We start from the raw sequence: 18,681 nt of genomic DNA, 5'->3' as shown, positions 1-18,681 counted from the left end.
TTCATCCCTGCCCAAAAATACCGTCTCCTCATATCACAGTACATCTTTGTCGAGCCAGGGTGGATAGAAAATCGATATCGATGTGCCTCGGTCATAAGATCTCTACGCAACTCAAGAATATCCGGGACACACAATCAGCCTCTAAAGTGAAGTCCATCATCAGCCCCAATCTGCCAATCTGTCTGACTCTCAGATGCTGCCTCTGCTCGATAATCCTGTAACGACTCATCTGTCTGCTGAGCCTCGATCACCCTTGCCACAAGAGAGGGTTGAATCGACAGGCTCGAAAGCTGAACGATAGAAGACTGCAGACCAAAATTGAAGTCGTACTCTGCTATATCCTCGAGCATCCTCCACTCCTGAATCATCATATGTGCCACCAGGCCTCGTGGCTAATGGCTGAGGGCATCCACTACCACATTTGCCTTGCCTGGGTGGTACTGGAGGTCAAAATCATAGTCCTTTAAAAGCTCCATCCAGCGTCTCTGTCTCATGTTCAGCTCAGACTGAGAGAATAGATACTTCAAGCTCTTGTGGTCAGAGAAGAGCTCGAATGTAACCCCATAGAGATAGTGTCTCCACACCTTCAGTGCGAATACAATTGCTGCCAGCTCCAAATAGTGCATTGGGTAGTTCAGCTTATGAACCTTGAGCTGACGAGACGCAAATGCTACAGGTCTGCCGTGCTGCATCAGGACAGCAGCCAATCCAATACGCGAAGCATCAGTAAATACCACGAATCCATCACTCCCAGAGGGAAGAGTGAGGACAGGAGCGGATATCAGACGGTCCTTCAGCTCCATAAATGCTCGCTCACAGGCGTCACTTCAAATAAACTCTGCGCCCTCCGAGTCAACCTGGTCAACGGGGCTACAATACAGGAGAAGTCCTCAATGAAACGCTGATAATATCCCGCTAAACCAAGGAAACTGTGGATCTCGGACGTAGTCGTGGGCTGGCCCCACTGACGCACTGCCTCAACCTTCGAGGGGTCCACTGCGACAACCCTCCCTCGTCACCACATGACTGAGGAATCTCACCTCCTCCAGCCAGAACTCACACTTCTCCAGCTTCGCATATTGCTGGTGGGCACAAAGGGTCTGCAAAGCAATCTCCAGATGCTGCATATGGTCCTCACGGGTCCTCGATTATATCAGAATGTCGTCGATGAAGACAACAACAAACTGATCGAGATATGGACGAAAGGCCTCGTTCATCAACTGCATGAAGACCGCGGGTGCATTAGTCAGTCCGAAGGACATGACCTGAAACTAAAAATGACCATAACGCGTCCTGAAAGCCGTCTTCGGGACGTCCTCCTCTCGGACACGAATCTGATGATAACCGGAATGCAGGTCAATCTTTGAAAAAAACTGTGCACCATGCAACTGATCAAATAAATCGTCTATCTTCGGGAGCAGGTACTTGTTCTTAATTGTGACCCGGTTGAGCTCGCGGTAATCCATGCAGAGCCTCAACGAGCCATCCTTCTTCCTGACGAAGAGTACAGGCTCTCCCCAAGGCGAACTGCTCGGATGAATGAATCCCAACTCACGTAACTCGTCCAACTGCCGCTGCAGCTCACGCAACTCCATCAGTGCCATACGGTATGGGGCCTTCGAGCTAGGTGCGGTACCAGGCACAAGGTTTATCTGGAACTCAATATGACGGCGCGGCGACAATCATGGAATCTCCTGGAACACATCGGGGAAGTCGCAAACAACCGGCCACTGATCAATACAAATGGCAACAGGTTCCTCAACGGCGTAGGACATCAAGCAAGATAACGGTTCTCCTCGGGGCACTGCAACGAACTGAAACTGTGGCAAGCCTGGTATGCAGAACGTGACTGTCCTTGCAGAACAGTCTATCACGGCGTGGTACTCGGTAAGCCAATTCATGCCCAAGATAATGTCAAAATCTGTCATCGGCAGTACAAATAAGTCAGCGGGTAAAAAGATATCATCAACCAGAACAGGGCAAGATGAACAGAAACGGCCCAATACTGTGGTCCTCCCCAAGGGCTTCGATACGGTCAATCCCTCGCTAGTAGAATCTCTCGATAATCCAGTCGATCGGCAGAAATCCTCGGACATGAATGAGTGAGAAGCACCGGAATCAAATAATACTCGGGCGATGCATGAAGAGACGGGAAGTATACCCTCGACGACTCCTCCGGATGACTGCGGGTCCTGCTGAGCCGCGTAGAATCTAGCCTGAGCTGGCTGGGGAGGTGCTTGTCCCCTTTGAGGTCCCTGGTGCTGCTGCTGCCTCTGCGGCGGCTTATACTGCTGTCTCTGCTGCTACTGGGGTCTCGGCGACTGAGGTGGCTGCGGACGCTGCTGTGCTGGAGGCCGCTGTTGTGCTCTCGGCTGCTGCGCTGGAGGCTGCCATGATCCTCTCGACTACTGCAGATGAGGGCGAGGACACTCAGACAGGCGGTGCCCTGTCCCACCACATCCAAAACAAGTCCCTGTAAACGGCTGCTGGGGTGGCGCTGGAGGTGCTGCTGGGGCTGCTGGTGCTCTGGCAAGTGGGTGGCTCCTATACCTCTGTGATCGTCGCTACTACTGGGAGCTACTGGAGGGGGTCTGCCTCTTCTGACCCCTCCTCTGATCTCTGTCGGCCTGTGTGCTGGCCCACTCAGTCTCATAAATCTGAGCCCTCCGCACTACAGCCTGAAAAGTCAGGAGCTCGTGCCCAATCACACAGCCTCGAAGACCGTAACGCAAGCCGTTCTCGAAACGGCGGGCCTTCCACCCCTCATCATCAACCATATACGGCGCGAACCTCGATAGCGCCACGAAGCGGGCCGCATACTGCGCCACAGTCATGTCTCCCTGCACCAGAGTCTCGAACTCTAGTGCCCTCTGACGTCGTATGTGGTCAGGGAAATACTGCTCCTCGAACCGGTCGATAAAGTCATCCCATGTCCAGACGTAGTCAGGTCCTGCGACGCGGGTAACCGAGGTCCACCAGTGCTCGGCCTCACCCTGAAAAAGAAATACTGCCAACCGGACTCGCTGCTCGATCGTACATGACATGGTATCGAAGATCTTCTCCATATCGGAGCGCCACCTCTCAGCTACAGTCGGATCTGGCTCACCCTGGAAACGTGGAGGATCAAGCAGTCAGAACTCTCGAAGTAGGGCACTCGCACGCTCCTGCTCGGCCTGGGCTGGAGAAACAACTGGGCACTTGCCCTGCCCCTGAAGCGCAGCCGTCACAGCCTGCAACATCTGCTGTAGCTGCGAGGCACTCACAGGCACGGTCGGGTCCGCACTGGCCTCGGGAAGAGGAATGACATCCTCAGGCAGGGGAGTAGGGATCTCTGGCGGTGGACCGGGAGGCACAGGTGGTAAAGCTGGAACCTCAGGTGGTGGAGCGGGGTGTGCTCGGGTCGCTCTCCTGGGCGGCATGTCCTATAGGAAAGAACAATGATGCCAATCACTCTTGAGAATTACACTCGGAACTTAATCGCCCTAAACTCATAGCAAACATGTGATGTTGTTCTCGGTTATTGTCAAGTTATGCTCTGATACCAACTTCTGTCACGCCCCGAACTCGGAAACCGGGCTCACAGAATTCCCGATTGCCGAATCTGGCCCGACAGCCTCCGTAGAACGCCATTCTCGGCTCCCGGCACCCATTCACCAGGTTTCGATCCTGGGATACTACAAGGAGGATTTATAATCATCAGTCTGATTCATAATGAGCATAACCAAAAGCATAACCCACGAACAATAACCACAAGAACACCACCACAAAATCCACTATGACCAAAAACTTTTGAGTATAATGCATCTGAAAGGGAAAAAATACAAGATAATGTAAAAGATAGAAACTCCAAAGCTCGTCTGCACGCTCCTGCTGCTACTATGCTATGGCTGCGTCCTGGCGTCATCTGCATGTATCAATCGTGCATAAGCTTATAGGAAGCTTAGAGGGTGGTGTAAGTGTGTGCACAATATAAGCGTGCTCAGAACGTAAGGTCGGAGTAATGCGGAATCATGGTGATGAGTACAAGAATGCGATCAGCCATACTAAGGCTATGCGGTGCAAGATATGAATGCTATTAGCCATAATACGGCCATGCGATGCGAGATGCAACTTAAGCATGCCAATCCTCATCATGTATCAGTACAGTTCTCATTCTGGATAATCACCGGGGTTCAATACACTCCAAATGGCACTGTCGCTTTCCTAGCCGCACAGTCCAAGTGAGCGTAAAAAACCTCACTATCCGCCTGACCAATAGTCTGCCAATACCTATCCGGCACGTCGATAGCGGACCCATTCACGAGCTGGTCAAACTTAGCCAAGTATTGCCCGCTACCCTCGAGCGAGTAAGGCCACACTCCTTTCTAATCGACCATGACATAGTGGGAGACGCGGCCTCCTGGTATTCGGCCCTCATGCGCTCATATATCCACTCGGTTTCGATGTTGGAGTCATCCTCTAGTACCATCGGATTTAGGAATTTTCACCTAGGGACATCTATGGCGCCTGTATGCTAGAACTAAATATTTTTGGTATCCAATCCTGCTATCCACGATGTGTCTATGGAGGCTATGGCCCTGATGTCGCTAGGGCATACAGTAACTACAATCACACAAATGCAAGTGCATGAGTCACACTATCAGTCATGCAACAATCCTGCGTGTACCATGCACTTATATGGGGCAACTCCGCCTATCAGGGAGCCCATAAACAGTCCGCCCGAAGGCATATGCTATGATCGGTCACTCCTCACATCAGGCATACATATGATGCGAATGATCATGAATCATGGATCTATACTAAACATGTATAAAGAGATGAGCTCTGTGTATAACGGAGATGGGCCTAGACGGCCTACTTATCACAAGTATGGGCCTATCAGTGGGCCTTAGGGAGAGTTATAATGCGGACATTTAACCAACATTATCAATGTGGACGTCAAACCAGCATTGCTTCAAGGCGTGGCCTATTATGAATGTCAATACATATGCTATGGTGGAGTCACACTACAAGGGACATTATGTACATCCTATTGGGCCTTGACCCATGGGCCTCTAATACATCAAATGGCCTCATACATGGGTCTCACATATACATATCAAGGTGGGCTTCAATGACGGGCCACAAATGCATCAACATGGGCCTAATCGCATGGGCCTTGCATACATTACAATGGGCCTTATGCAAATCAAGGTGGGCCTTGTATGCATCAAGGTGGGCCTCAATGGGCGGCCCACAAACATACCAAGATGGGCCTTATCACATGGCATAAAAATATTTTCCAAATGATTGGACGGTTTGGATGAAACACATGCATCATGGTGAGGCCCACCCTAATGGAGGGTGTGGATTACAATACATACTTAAGTGGGTCCCAAGTGGGCCTACCATAATGTTTATTTTCCATCCATCCCATTAACAAGGTCACTCAGACCTGGGGCCCAACCTGGGCCCATTGAAATGTTTATTTTCCACTCAACTTGAGCCCACTGTAATGTTTATTTTCCATACAACCTGTTGATAGGGTCACGTGGACCAGGGGCCCACTGGAATGTTTATTTGCACCCTGCCGGTTCATAGGGCCACGCGGTCAGGGAGGTGCCATCGTAATGTTTATTTTCCATCCAACCTGTTGATGAGGTCCATGGGAGTCACGTGGACCAGGGCCCACGGTAATGTTTATTTGCCATTCAAACTGTTGATGAGATCACATGGACTAGGGCCCACCGTGATGTGGTTCACAAATCCGGCCCATTCATTGTGTGTGTCCCACAAATTTAAGGGTCCAAATCAAGTTTCGATCACATCTAAAACTCAGGTAGGCCCCACCAAATGATTTTATATGTTTTAGGCATTTCTTCACATGATTTTAGATGGTATGGCTCGCCTGAGTTCCATTTACGGTTGATTTTTGGGGTGGTCCGTGGGGACCCACCAAATGCATGGTTTTGATGTTTGAAACGCATCACAGTGGGGCCGTGAGGCCCTGCTCGCCGTCCGCCCGCCCTCTGACAGCGGCAGCAACAGATGCTGCTGCCTCTTATTCTTTTTTTTTTGAAAAACCAAAGATTTGATGGTTTTTGATAGATTGGGCCCACCACAGACGAATCCATCCCAGCCATTGGTCCCTGTGGCTCGATACAATCCCATCGAGTCCAATATTGGGTGGTTTTTGATATACAGGAGCATCAGGGAGGTATTTTAATGGTAGGAAACTTGTTTGTTATGCTACGGCCCATCATAAATTCGGATTGAGATCATTTTTCGGCTCAACGCTTAAAATGATTTGAGAAATAGGATGGTCGGCTTGGATTATATAAAAACGTCAAGGTGGGGCCTGCATGAGCGGCCCACCACTCCCTTCTCTTTGGCTAGCTCGCTAGTACACTCCATGTCAGTTTATACTTCACTGTTCGCCAACGTCCAGCGTCCAGGGACGCTGGACGGCATACATAAGTACATTATTGTGGTGGGTCCCACGTAGATGTGGCCCACCAACATATATACATATAATATATATATTATATTATATATATAATACATATTATATAAAATATAACATAAAAAAAGATGTATTGGGCCCATCCAAACAGTGGATGGTGTGGATCATCACCTACAATAGGATGGGCCACACCGTCTGATGTAGATGGACGGGTAGATATAACACATATTCGTGGGATCCACACCATCATAAAGAAAGAGACAGAGAGAGATTGAGAGAGAAATATACGGTGAGATAGAGGAACCCCGCCACTATGGGCCCTCTTGATTAAATCACATACATCCAGATGGGTCTCACCAACAAGTGGGCCCTAAAATTTAAAATAATGGTAAATCACCCACCTTATCTTTATTCTTCTCGGTCCCTTAGGCTCCAATGCTCCTTGCCTTTGCCTTGGACGGTGGATGATGGGAGATTAATGGTGTGGATGAGAGATGAGAGGGTGTAGATGGAAGATGAGAAGGTGGACCACACTTGGGAGGGAGAGGGAAGCTTGGACGTGTGAATTTTTTTTTGCTTGGAAGAAATGAGGGAGAGGGAGAAGTGATGGGTGATATGAGGTGATGGAGTGATGGTTGATATAAGGAGAGGTGATGGAAGGTATGGTTTGGGTTGAAATTTTAGAAAAAGAGGAATGGGTGAAGAGAGAGAGAGTTGACTTTGTGGAGAAAGAGGGATGGGTTGTTGTACTTGGGTATGGTGTGACTTGACTTGTACTTGACATTGATTGATTGATTGATTGATTGGACATATCATAGAGATTCCCTCGATATTTGCAACGCACGTGTTTCTTCGAAACAAATGCTGGCCTACATCTCCTAGCCTGGGTATCGGTTCGGTGCGCAAGTCACGGAGTTGGAACCGCGGCGACAATGCGGTCGCTATGATACAAGTTTCGGATCGAGCCGACGTCGGTGCGCGGGACCTGGCTTAGGATCACGCGCAAACGTCGGATACGGTGCGAAGATTGCCGAAATTTGACCGGAAGGACTGCGGAAGCCAACGGAACGGTACGGACTAGGACACGGGTCTTATAGTCATGGTGGGTCCCATAGATGGATGGTGTGGGTGAAACAAAACTTGGTAATGCCACTACAGCAGCTAAGAAGCTGGAGTAAGGTAGACCAGCCGTCCCATTCCCAAACGTGGGGATGGTGTGGGATAAAACACAACATCAGTGGGTCCCACGTGGGGCCCACCATAACATTAATTTTTCATCCAATTTGTTGATAAGGTCACACGGACCTGGATAAAGAGGAAAAAATAAATTTCATAATGATCCAAGACTTCCGTGAAAACCCATGGGGTTTCAATGGCAGACGTTCAATCGTCACTGTTTCCAGTGACATGGGCCACCTGAGCTCCATATAAGGTTTTTTTTTTTTTTTGCGGGGGGGGGGGGGGGTCCAAAATGTGTGGAGTGGATGTTTTATACACATCATGGTGGGGCCCACGACTGGGACCCAACGGTCCCTGGCCATTTATCCACGGCACAGCAGCGCCTACTGCTGCATGCATAATTTTTTTCTGTTATTCCACAGTTTTTCTTAGGTAGGGCCCGCATCCAAAAAATCCAGCCCAGCCATTGGATTTTATAACTCATGATCGACCAAATGAGCCCAATATGCGATGTGTTTTAGTGTATAAAAACTTCAGAGTAGACCCTCGCAGCCTTGAACGGTAGAAATCACAGTTTTCTATGGTATGGCCCACTTGATTATCGAATTTGCCTCATTTTTCGGCTCAACGCCTAGAATGGGCTGAGAAATGGAATGAATGGCGTGGATTTGATTTGTACATCAAGGTGGGGCCTACATGAGTGGTCCACCCAAAAGCTTTGAACCAAAGCTAATATTTTTGTTTTGCCGTTAGTACACCACACTGTCCAGTTCACACTTCACTATAAGGCCATGTCCAGCGTCCCTAGACGCTGGACAGTGTGGAAACAACACAGGCATCTTGGTGGGTCCCACATAGACATGGCCCACCTAATGGTATATATAATATATTTATTATATTATATTTAAAAGAAAGAAAAAGGGGATGGCTGGGTGGTACACTCCACCGTCAGTTCTCACTTCACTGTTAGCTAACCCCACTGTCAGTTAACACTGCACTATTAGCCACCTCCACTGATGGACGGTGTGGCATATACCTCATTAAGGTGGGTCCCACATGGACATGGCCCACCTATTTCGATCGATCAGATATTTGTGTTTTTCTTCCATCCAGGCCTGCTAACGGCTGGATGGTGAAGATCCAACACATCTGTCAGGTGGGTCCCATGAAGGTGAATGGCATGGATAAAATATACAATTCATGGTGGGCCACACACACAGCCACACTATCATCCATACAAGAGAGATAGAGAGAAAGAGAGAGAGAGAGAGAGAGAGAGAGAGAGAGAGAGCCGGTGAGATAGAGGGACCCCGCCACTATGGGCTCGTCGCTACATTGCATACATCATTGTGGGTCCCACAACAAGTGGCCCTAAAATTGAAATCAACGGTGGATCACCCACCTATTGGCCTCCTTCTTGCTCCCTTAGCCTCCGTAGCTCCTATGCTTAACTTTTCACGGTGGATGATGGAGTTTTGATGGTGGGGATGAGAGATTGGGTGGTAAAGAAGTGGGCCACACTTGGCTTGATCTTGGAAGGGTTGGACGTTTGGAATTTTTGTGGCTTAGAAAATGAGTTTGAAAAATGAGAGAGGGAGAGGTGATAGATTGATAAGAGATAGGTGTTGTAAGGAAAGGGGATGGAGAGGTATGGGTGTGTTTGAATTTTTATAAAAAAAGGATGGGTAGGGGAGAGAGAGTTGACTTATGGAAAAAGGAGGGATGGGTGTTAGTACTAGAGGTATAGTGTGTACTTGACTTGATTGATTGGTTGATTGATGAGACAAGTTGTAGAGATTCCCTCGAAATTCACAACACGCGGTGTTTCTTCGAAATGAACGAGAGCCCACATCTCCTGGCCTGGGTATCGGTTCGGTGTGCGAGTCGGGGTGTTGGAACCGCTGTGACGGCGCGGTCACTAGGGTATAAGATTCAGGTCGAACCGACTTTGATATGCAGGACTCGGCTTAGGATCGTGTGTAAATGTTGGATACGGGTTGAGGATTGCCGGAATTCGACCAAAAGGACCGCGGAAGCCTACAGAACGGTACGGACTAGGATACGAGTCTTATAAGAATCCTTCCTAACCTTCACAATTATCTTATGATTGGTTGTGAGATTGGTAAATCCTATTGTTTACTTTGTCTCTTGGGCATGGTTGGGTGATGGAATCACTTCCAAATCCCCATAACTCTTATCCATTGATAATTAGATCCATGAGAAGTTCAGAGATCTAATAAATCTCTTCTTACCAATTAGATAGGATAGGACTCTGATTCCAGTTGTGTCCTTGAATCATGCAAGGTAGCTTCCCAATTACTACAAGTGGATCCTTAGCACCCTTATTCCCACCTTTAAATTTATTAGTTTTAATTACTTTAATCACAATTACTCTCTCAAATATTATAGATTTAGGTTTACATCTTCTTCTAGTTCTAGTTCTAGTTGCTTTTTGAAACGTATGAGATTAGTCCCTGTGGTTTACATCTTCTTCTAGTTCTACTTCTACTTCTAGTTATTACTGCATCGCGACCCCACACTTTGGATTATAAATAACTGGATACTTTCACACACAGTTTAAGCTCATGAGTAGTGGAGCAGGCATAGTTTCTGAGACTCATAAGTAGTTGGAGTCGGGTCTAACGCTAATGGTCTCTATAACTCCTATGAGTTCACTGGACTTATCACGGTCGGAGAGTTCATAAACCACAATCTATCAGAGGGGCCCAGTAAAGCTATTGGGGTAGTGAACTCGGTGGGTTTTACACACAGGGTTGGCCGCATTAACTCTTTAGAGTTCACGGGGCGCGCAAGGCTACCTTAGGATACCAAAGTTAAGGCTGTCAGTCTATTAATGAGGGGGTAATTTGTTTTAAAACTCTATCCTCATGAGTGTCTACTGCAGCCCACTTTTTCTTCATCTGCCAGGTCAGACCCATTCACGAGAGGGTATTTTCTCTCACCTTCCCTCGTGACGCTGTTAGAAACTGTACAGATGGCATTGGTCTCACCCGTGGTTGGCCGTACATGCACGCTCCACTGCCCACATGAGTCTAAGCATGTGATGGCCTTCGCGGGCTTTTTAGGGCCAATGGCTTCTCACTGCTGCTCGCATAATACTTGATGTATCGTCGATTGTGGTAAGTCTTATGCATAACATTTTGCTGCCGTAGATGATAAATCGCCATCGCCGCTGCCATGGATGATAAATCGATAAATGATATATTGCCATCATTGATAATAGTATCCTTGATAATATTTATGTTTAAAACAGTGTATCGACTTGGTAATAATATCAATTCGATGATAATGACTTTTGTAATAGTAGTCAGCAGTGAATAACGATGGTGATAATAAAAAACTTGTCGCGTAATTTATATTTTGTTGCTTCATTTATATTCTGTTAAAATTGGTATCAGATCCTTGTTTACGGTTTTACTATTTAGTTTAAATTTCTTTAGAACAACAGCTCGTTTAGTATAAGAGGTAACACCTCTACCCGTGTTTTCTGAGCAGTAGCTCCTTTGGAGCCCGCTTTCACGTCGACCTAAGAGTCCTAGTGTGAAACTACCAAATTTGCCCGTTGAGTCTAAAAAAAAGACACAATGTTTTTTACGTTTGGTTTGCTAGTCTTATTTTATGCTTATACCTATGAAGGCACTTAATTTAATGGATTTGATATTGAATTCGGTATGCTTAATTTATATTTTGTCGCTTCATTTATATTCTGTTGAAATTAGTATCAGTTCCTTGTTTACGGTTCTATTATTTAGTTTAAGTTTCTTTAAAACAACAACTCATTTGGTAGAAGAGGTAACACCTCTACCTGTGTTCTCTGAACAGTGGCTCCTTTGGAGCCCGCTCTCACGTCGACCCAAGGGTCCTAGCGTGAAACTACCAAATCTGCCCGTTGAGTCTAAAAGAGAGACACAATGTTATTATTATTATTATTATTTTTGTTTGTTATTATACTTGCGATTGAAAACGGAAAGAAAAAACTTGTTTTATTTCACTAAAGCATGCATCAGAATTTATTTATTCACTGTAAACACATTTAGTCAGTAGGGTCCAACCATCATCTTAACATAAAAATTGACTTGATTATCTCATTTGTTACAGAATGTCGTCATTAAGTAACAAAGCATGGATGGAAAAACATAGGTTAAGTCTATAATATTTGGATGGACTTGTGCATTTTATTGAGTTTACAAAGAACAACGGTGGTGGATTTGATCAATATTCATGTCCGTGTGCGAAATGTAGAAATGGGAGTGGGATGTTCACTCTTGGAGAGATTCATGAGAATTTGCTCATTAACGGTATTGGTAAGTCATACACACATTGGATTTTTCACAGTGAAAGTCGCGAAAAGTAATGAGAAACCATCATCATCGATGTTTGATGACCAATCTAATGATGAGTATCCTAGAATGGAGGAACTTGCTAATGATGCATTTAGAAATATTGGAGAACATGCTGATACTCTTATGGATGATTTATTTATTTTTAGAATAAATTGATGTTAGTTATTTCCTAAATACATGACTAAATATAGAGTTATTTCCTAAATGCCTGCTATTCTTTATGGTCTTGGCTTTTAGTTATTTGTTCTCCTTGGTGTTTGTATGATTGTGTTGTGTAAATGTATTTAAATATTCTAATAGTTAACTGCAGGCCCTTGACACATTCAACATAGCAGTTGTATCGCCTATATACTATGTGATGTTTACGTCCTTGACCATTTTGGCTAGTGTGATAATGTTCAAGGTAATCGTTCTCACTAGTTGAATACATGAATGAGTACTGTTTTGTTTCTTATTTGCCTTCTTTCTAAAAAAATGTGATAAAAATTGGCGTGTTGATTGTAGTTTTCACTTAGTGAAGGCACACTACTTTGTTCATGGATTTTTATCTTTTCTGTTAGTATGTGATTGTTGCAAGAAATTTAGTATATCTTGGATTGAAGGAACCTAATCAAACCACACACAGAATTGATATTGCAAAGCATACAATGCATGGTTTTAAATCAAACTTCTCCAGAAAAACCCAACTTTCTCAAGCTCTTTTCTCAATCATTGTTTGCGACTCTAAAGGTCTGTTTAGGGGAGAGAGTGCCTATTACAGAAGAATTACTACACGTACAACCGAAGGTTAAGAGGATCTAATAGTTAGTAATTTTCAGCACTTGAGAGGACTCTAGCTAAATCTTTTACACTTATCATATGTAACAACAATTGCCTTCAGAATAGTGAAATAGGACTGTGCTCATGCTTCTTTTTTTTTGTCTTAGGAAATAGACATGGATACTCTCATTTCTTATTTTCATCTTTCTAATAGCAGCTAAAGTGAGGAAGACATCTTATACAAATGTTCCTGATGAATACATGGAAGCTGTTGAAGATCTGGTTGTCCTAAGGACTGAATTTGGTAATGCATCATAGAAAGAGCATTACCATGTGAAGGTATTATTTTAGCCTCTATGGCTACTTTGTTACCAGTTTCCATTGAATAGATGAAGTTGTAATGCTCAAAGTTTTTTTTTTTTTTTAAATTATTATTTATTGTAGGTGTTTCACAAACATGGAGTGACTCTTTCATGCAAATGTTCTGCAATAGAAGATGCTTCATTTATCTTATGGGCCATAATGTTAGAAATGAATGATAGCCCAAAAACTTACCAATTAGATGAGTAGTCTGGCATGGTATGTGCACCATGGAACCTTTAGATAGACATCTGTGTAATATATCTTCTTCAAATGACCAAATGCATGTAGTCTTTTGTAGTCTTCTTTTCTTCTTACCTTTGTGGTTAAAAACTATATTTTTGTGGTTTTTAGGTCAGGTTTTATGACTTGGTCACTAAGAGTGACTCAACCAATCTTTACAAGGTGCATTGCCCACATTAAATTTGAAAAAGGAAATTATTTTCTGATACTGGGGTTCTTACCTGTGGATTGTTGAATATAGAAGTCTCCATTTGCATTGGATTCTTCAGTTTCCATTTACTGCTAAACTGATTATATATATATATATATATATATATATATATAGTTTCTGATTTCTATTTGCTAAGCTCCTATGGACTTGTAAATCGAAAGAAACAATCAAATAAATATAGATTTAAATATTTCAATGTATTAAATATTAAGAGTAATCTGTGAGACAATCCCTCCTAGCAATTTTCCTAGCTTGTTGATAGAGGTTGATCAGATATATCATTTAGCTTGCCCAGCTTCTCCAATCTTCTACAAATACAATCCTGTTAAGGTGAATATGACTCTACACCTCATTTATGAATTATGAATTTTTGTTTATCATTTTATCTTTGAATTTATGTTTCAAAGTGATCATGCGAGTACCTTTGAGTGCTTATGTATGACATTTTTGGGATTCATGAGTATGTTTACATATGATTTTGTATAGATTTATATATGATTCATTTTTGGGATCCATGAATATGTTTACATCCCTTGCTTTTTGTATAGGTTGGTTTGTTGAATTTGGAAAGTGAGGACTTCACCAAGAAAGTAGTATACGTTACGCAAACTAGTTTACAGGTTTGCAATTTGAGACTCTTGATTGGTTTTGGCATTTGGTAGATTTACTTGGCTAACCTTAGATTGAATTTCACTTCTAGCACTTTATTTCTTTGGTTGAATGTCATATCATCTCTTTCATTAGATTGGTTTTGCTCTGATCTTTCAATCATTCTGTAATTTAATTTTCAATATCTTGCTAACCTTCATTTGTGGATGATCTTGGCTTCTGCTTAGATGATTTTTGTGTATATTCAATATTCCATCTGGAGCTAGAATGGAATGTGATTGGTGAGTATTTATATATGTTCTCCATCCTTTTGGTACCAACACACTTTGTAAAATCATTCTGTTTCTTTTCTTTTTATAGGTGGTCACTTGGTCATCATATTCGTATGGAAAGAATGTAAGCTTTTTATCGGGAGAGTCAATTAACCATGTAAGGGCTGCAGACAACACTCAACTGTATTGCGGATGTGCTAATTCTGCCCTGATCTTAAAGTGATGCTCAACCACCTGTGGTCGCTGTACGACACAACCCCAATTTCTGCAAAGCATCATCAAATGATGGTAAATCGTAGCCCACCACTTTGATCATGAAGAAGCCGTTATATATGCCAAAGGTAGAAATAAAATTACAGCGAGACAACATCTTTCGAACGAGGTGCACTATAAGTTAAAAAGTTTGTAATGTGATCATCGATGCCAGGAGCAGTGATAATCTCGTGTCAAAAATAATGGTGGAAAAGTTGCAACTGAGAACACAAGCATTCATCTCCATATACGACTGAATGGATTAAGGAGGTCAACAAAATAGAGGTAACCGATCAATATACTGTCTCATTTTCAATTGGTAAAAATTATAAGGATCAAGTACTTTGTAACGTAGTCGACATGGAAGTTTGCCATATGTTACTTGGTCGACCATGACAAATAATATTAATGCTATTGCTATGCATAGAGGTCGGGATAACGCATTTATATTTACTAAAGACGGTAGAAAGATTGGACTTGTCTCTATAGGAACGGAAAACCAACCTAAGACTTCTAAAGTTAAGAAACAGTCTCTCACAATTGAACATGCTTTTGTTAAACAAAATGAGAAAACAAAAGATATATGCATTAGTTGAAAAGAAAGAATATATGGAGCCTGTGAACATCCTAAGGGATTTGAAACTAGTATTGCAAGAGTTTAAGGCGATTGTGCTCAATGAACTCTCTAATAAATTGCCTCCCATATGAGATATACAAAACCACATTGATTTGTCACAGGGATAAGTCTGCCTAATTGCCCACATTATTAGAAGAAATGTGAGATCTTGAATGAAGAAGTGAATGAATTGATCCATCCTAGCCAAGTTAAGGAGAGCATGAGTACATGTATTGTGTCAACTCAAGAGACTAATGCCAAGTACAAGAAAAGAGTTAATAAATATCGGCATCAAAAGTTATCTTAGAATCATGAACTAATTCCCTTGAGTAACTCGATGACAAGTTTTTTTCCAAGGGAGGAGTCTGATGTAGAATGTGTCCTAGATACATTCCTAGCATGGTTTGCGAGATATGCCTGTTTTAAGGTTTTGACGATCTTGATGACTTCTGCCTCTGATCGGGCCTTCTCTGATCCATCTTGGACATGAAAGTGTCCACGACCCGCTCTACATTAGTCCCCTCCACTTCAAAAGAACTAGTCCTTAAATTATCATGCAACTTCGGTTCATGATACTCGGTTTAGTGTGTTGTAATGATACCCGGATTAAAAGTTATGATCAATTTACGGTCCACTTTCTTTTGATCCAACAATGCTAGGAATGTATCTGTGACACGTTCTACATCATATTTGAAGTTGGCAAGAAAAGAGTTTGTAAAGAGAATTTTATTTTCACAAATATATGATTTGAAATGGACCTCATTTTTCTTGAGAAAACATGCTTGATAAACAATATGAGATATAGTTTTTCCTTTCCCACAGTTTTTGAAAACAAGATTTTTCAGAAAATATAATTTCATTTCCCACACTTTCCCATGTTACATTAATGGAATATATATATATATATATATATATATATATATATATATATATATATATCCATGATTACTTTTTAGTCTATTTAGTTTGTAAATTACCATAGTAATATAGTGTAAAACTCATATCATTACTTTTTATCTTTTATTAGATATTAACAATAGGAAATCAATGTAATCCTTCTTAATCACCCTGCATGGCATTGATTATGTAGGTGTGTTGACATGACATGGTTTCGCAAGCTCTACCATGATGCATGTGTTTAAAAAATAAAAAATGAGGCAGATCCAAATAAGAAATGGACAACACCACACCAAGCAGATGGGATTGAATGCCTGTCATTGAAAATCTCTTGAAGTCTACTAAAGTGCTGAATCTTTTCTCATTTTTTTGGGACGCGTCATAAAATGATATTGCAAAATGGATTGAAGGTGTGGATATAACACCTATTGACAAAATCACGTCCAAATATATCTAACCAGCGAAAGTGCTTTACATGTCGAAATTGGAGATGTGAGAGAAGTATTGTTTATTATCATTATCATATTTTATTTCTGACTACGGTAATAATGGTTATCATTACTTTTACCATATCGTATAATACATTATAGTTGTAACAGGTAACCCCAAACAGGTTTATGAATTTCACCAATCCAAATGGGCACTAAGCCTATTTTCCATTCCCTAGACTCCTTTTTCATGCATTAGGCCCATTTCTTCATACTTTGGATCAATTTCCTACTTTGGGCCCATTTTCCAAACTAACTCTATTTCTTAAATTAGGGCAATCAACTAGTCGGGTTTAGTACCCATACCGGGGTAACTAGGCTGGTTCTTGTCGGGTCTTACTCTAGCTTTTGAAAATCTGGACCCAAATCCTATCAAGCTCGGATAATTGTCAAGTACCCATAGGTCTCGGTTTTGAATTTGTATGGAACGATAAAGAGATTCATATGGTTGGGCCCACCCAATGGGTGGATTAGATGGCTTAGGCATGTGTTACTTTGACACATGCATGGCCTGTAAAGAAGCTGATTAGACCTGATTTTTAGCCAGGTTAATAACGGATCCAATTTCTTAACGGGTCCAAAAGATGGGACCTGGACCCAGTAAAATTTGTGGGTTCCCTTTGGGTCCACTTTCTCTAAGGGCTGTCAATTGAATCGGCAGGCCTTGGGCTGGATGACTATTCCCAACGGCCGGGCCCTAATCAGGCCAGGCTCAAGCTGTGCAAAGGATCCACATTAGCCTGGCCAGGCAGTTTTTTTTTTTTTTTCTATATGTCATGCATGATGGGGCACTCCTTAATGAACAGCCCAATCTTCATAAAATTGGGCCTTACATAGTCACCATGGGCCCACTTGGACATTTTACAGTCATGGGCCTAGGCTAGGTAGATTGTGGCCCGGCCCAATAACAGCCCTAACTTTCTCACGGGGCCATCCAGCGCGGCTTCGATCCATCCCCGGGACCTATCTGAGCGTAGGGCCCACCTTGAAGTATATGCCTTATATCCAATCCTTTCATCAGTTTTGAAAACTCATTTTAGGGTATTTTTGGAAAAACGAAGCAGATCTAAATCTCAGGTGGACCATAATACAGGAAACAGTGGTAATCGACCACTAAAAAATTCTTGTAGGCCACAAAAGTTTTGGATCAAGCTGATATTTGTGTGATCTCTTCATCCAGTTCTTTGTGACCTTATCAACAGGTTGGATAGAAAATAAACATCCTCGTGGCACCTATGAAGTCTTTAACGGTGGGGATTCAATCACGACTGTTTCATGTGGCATGCTCCACCTGAGATTCGGATAATTTTCATTTTTTAGAGACAGCCCTAGAACGAGCTATGAAAATGGATGGACGGTGTGGATGTAAGGCACATTTATCACAGTCGGCCCCACAGTTAGGGATCCACCCAAACCGCGTCTGGGTCATCCACGTCTTGTCTCCATGGTTGGGCAATCCAGAGCGTTGGAATCTTGTGCCTCTCCATGGATGAGCGATGCCCGAAAGATCTCGTCCGTTTAAGGATTCTGACCCTAATCAGACAAACAATTTCAGTCGAATTTATACTTGTTATGGTATTTCTGTCCTTAAGCATTATCATTGTTGCCTCTTCTTTCAAATTCAGTAACGTGGTTTGTGCAGGCGTATTAGAATTGAATATACGGCTCAATTCAAATGGAACAACTATGACCCTGGAGCCGAGACAGGTAGTACGTCAGAATCAACGGCATAGGATTAAAATTGGATAAGATTGGTCACCTATTCAACTACTTCTACGGTGTTGTTTAAGCTGATCATGCAATTATTAGAGAGTAGAGTTCATTATCTGAAGATGGGTTGCATCTTCACCTTCTACATGAAATGACTTTTTCAATGCAAAGAAAAAAGTTGTCCGCATAAAACAACTCCAGAGTGCTTTCCTAAACACGGAACTTGTTTGATACTCAAACTGAGTCTAGCATATAAGTATAGACCCGAATTACAACTAA

Source organism: Magnolia sinica, chromosome 19 (genome assembly GCF_029962835.1).
Source record: "Magnolia sinica isolate HGM2019 chromosome 19, MsV1, whole genome shotgun sequence".
Lineage (NCBI taxonomy): Eukaryota > Viridiplantae > Streptophyta > Magnoliopsida > Magnoliales > Magnoliaceae > Magnolia > Magnolia sinica.
This window is presented reverse-complemented; position numbering follows the sequence as displayed.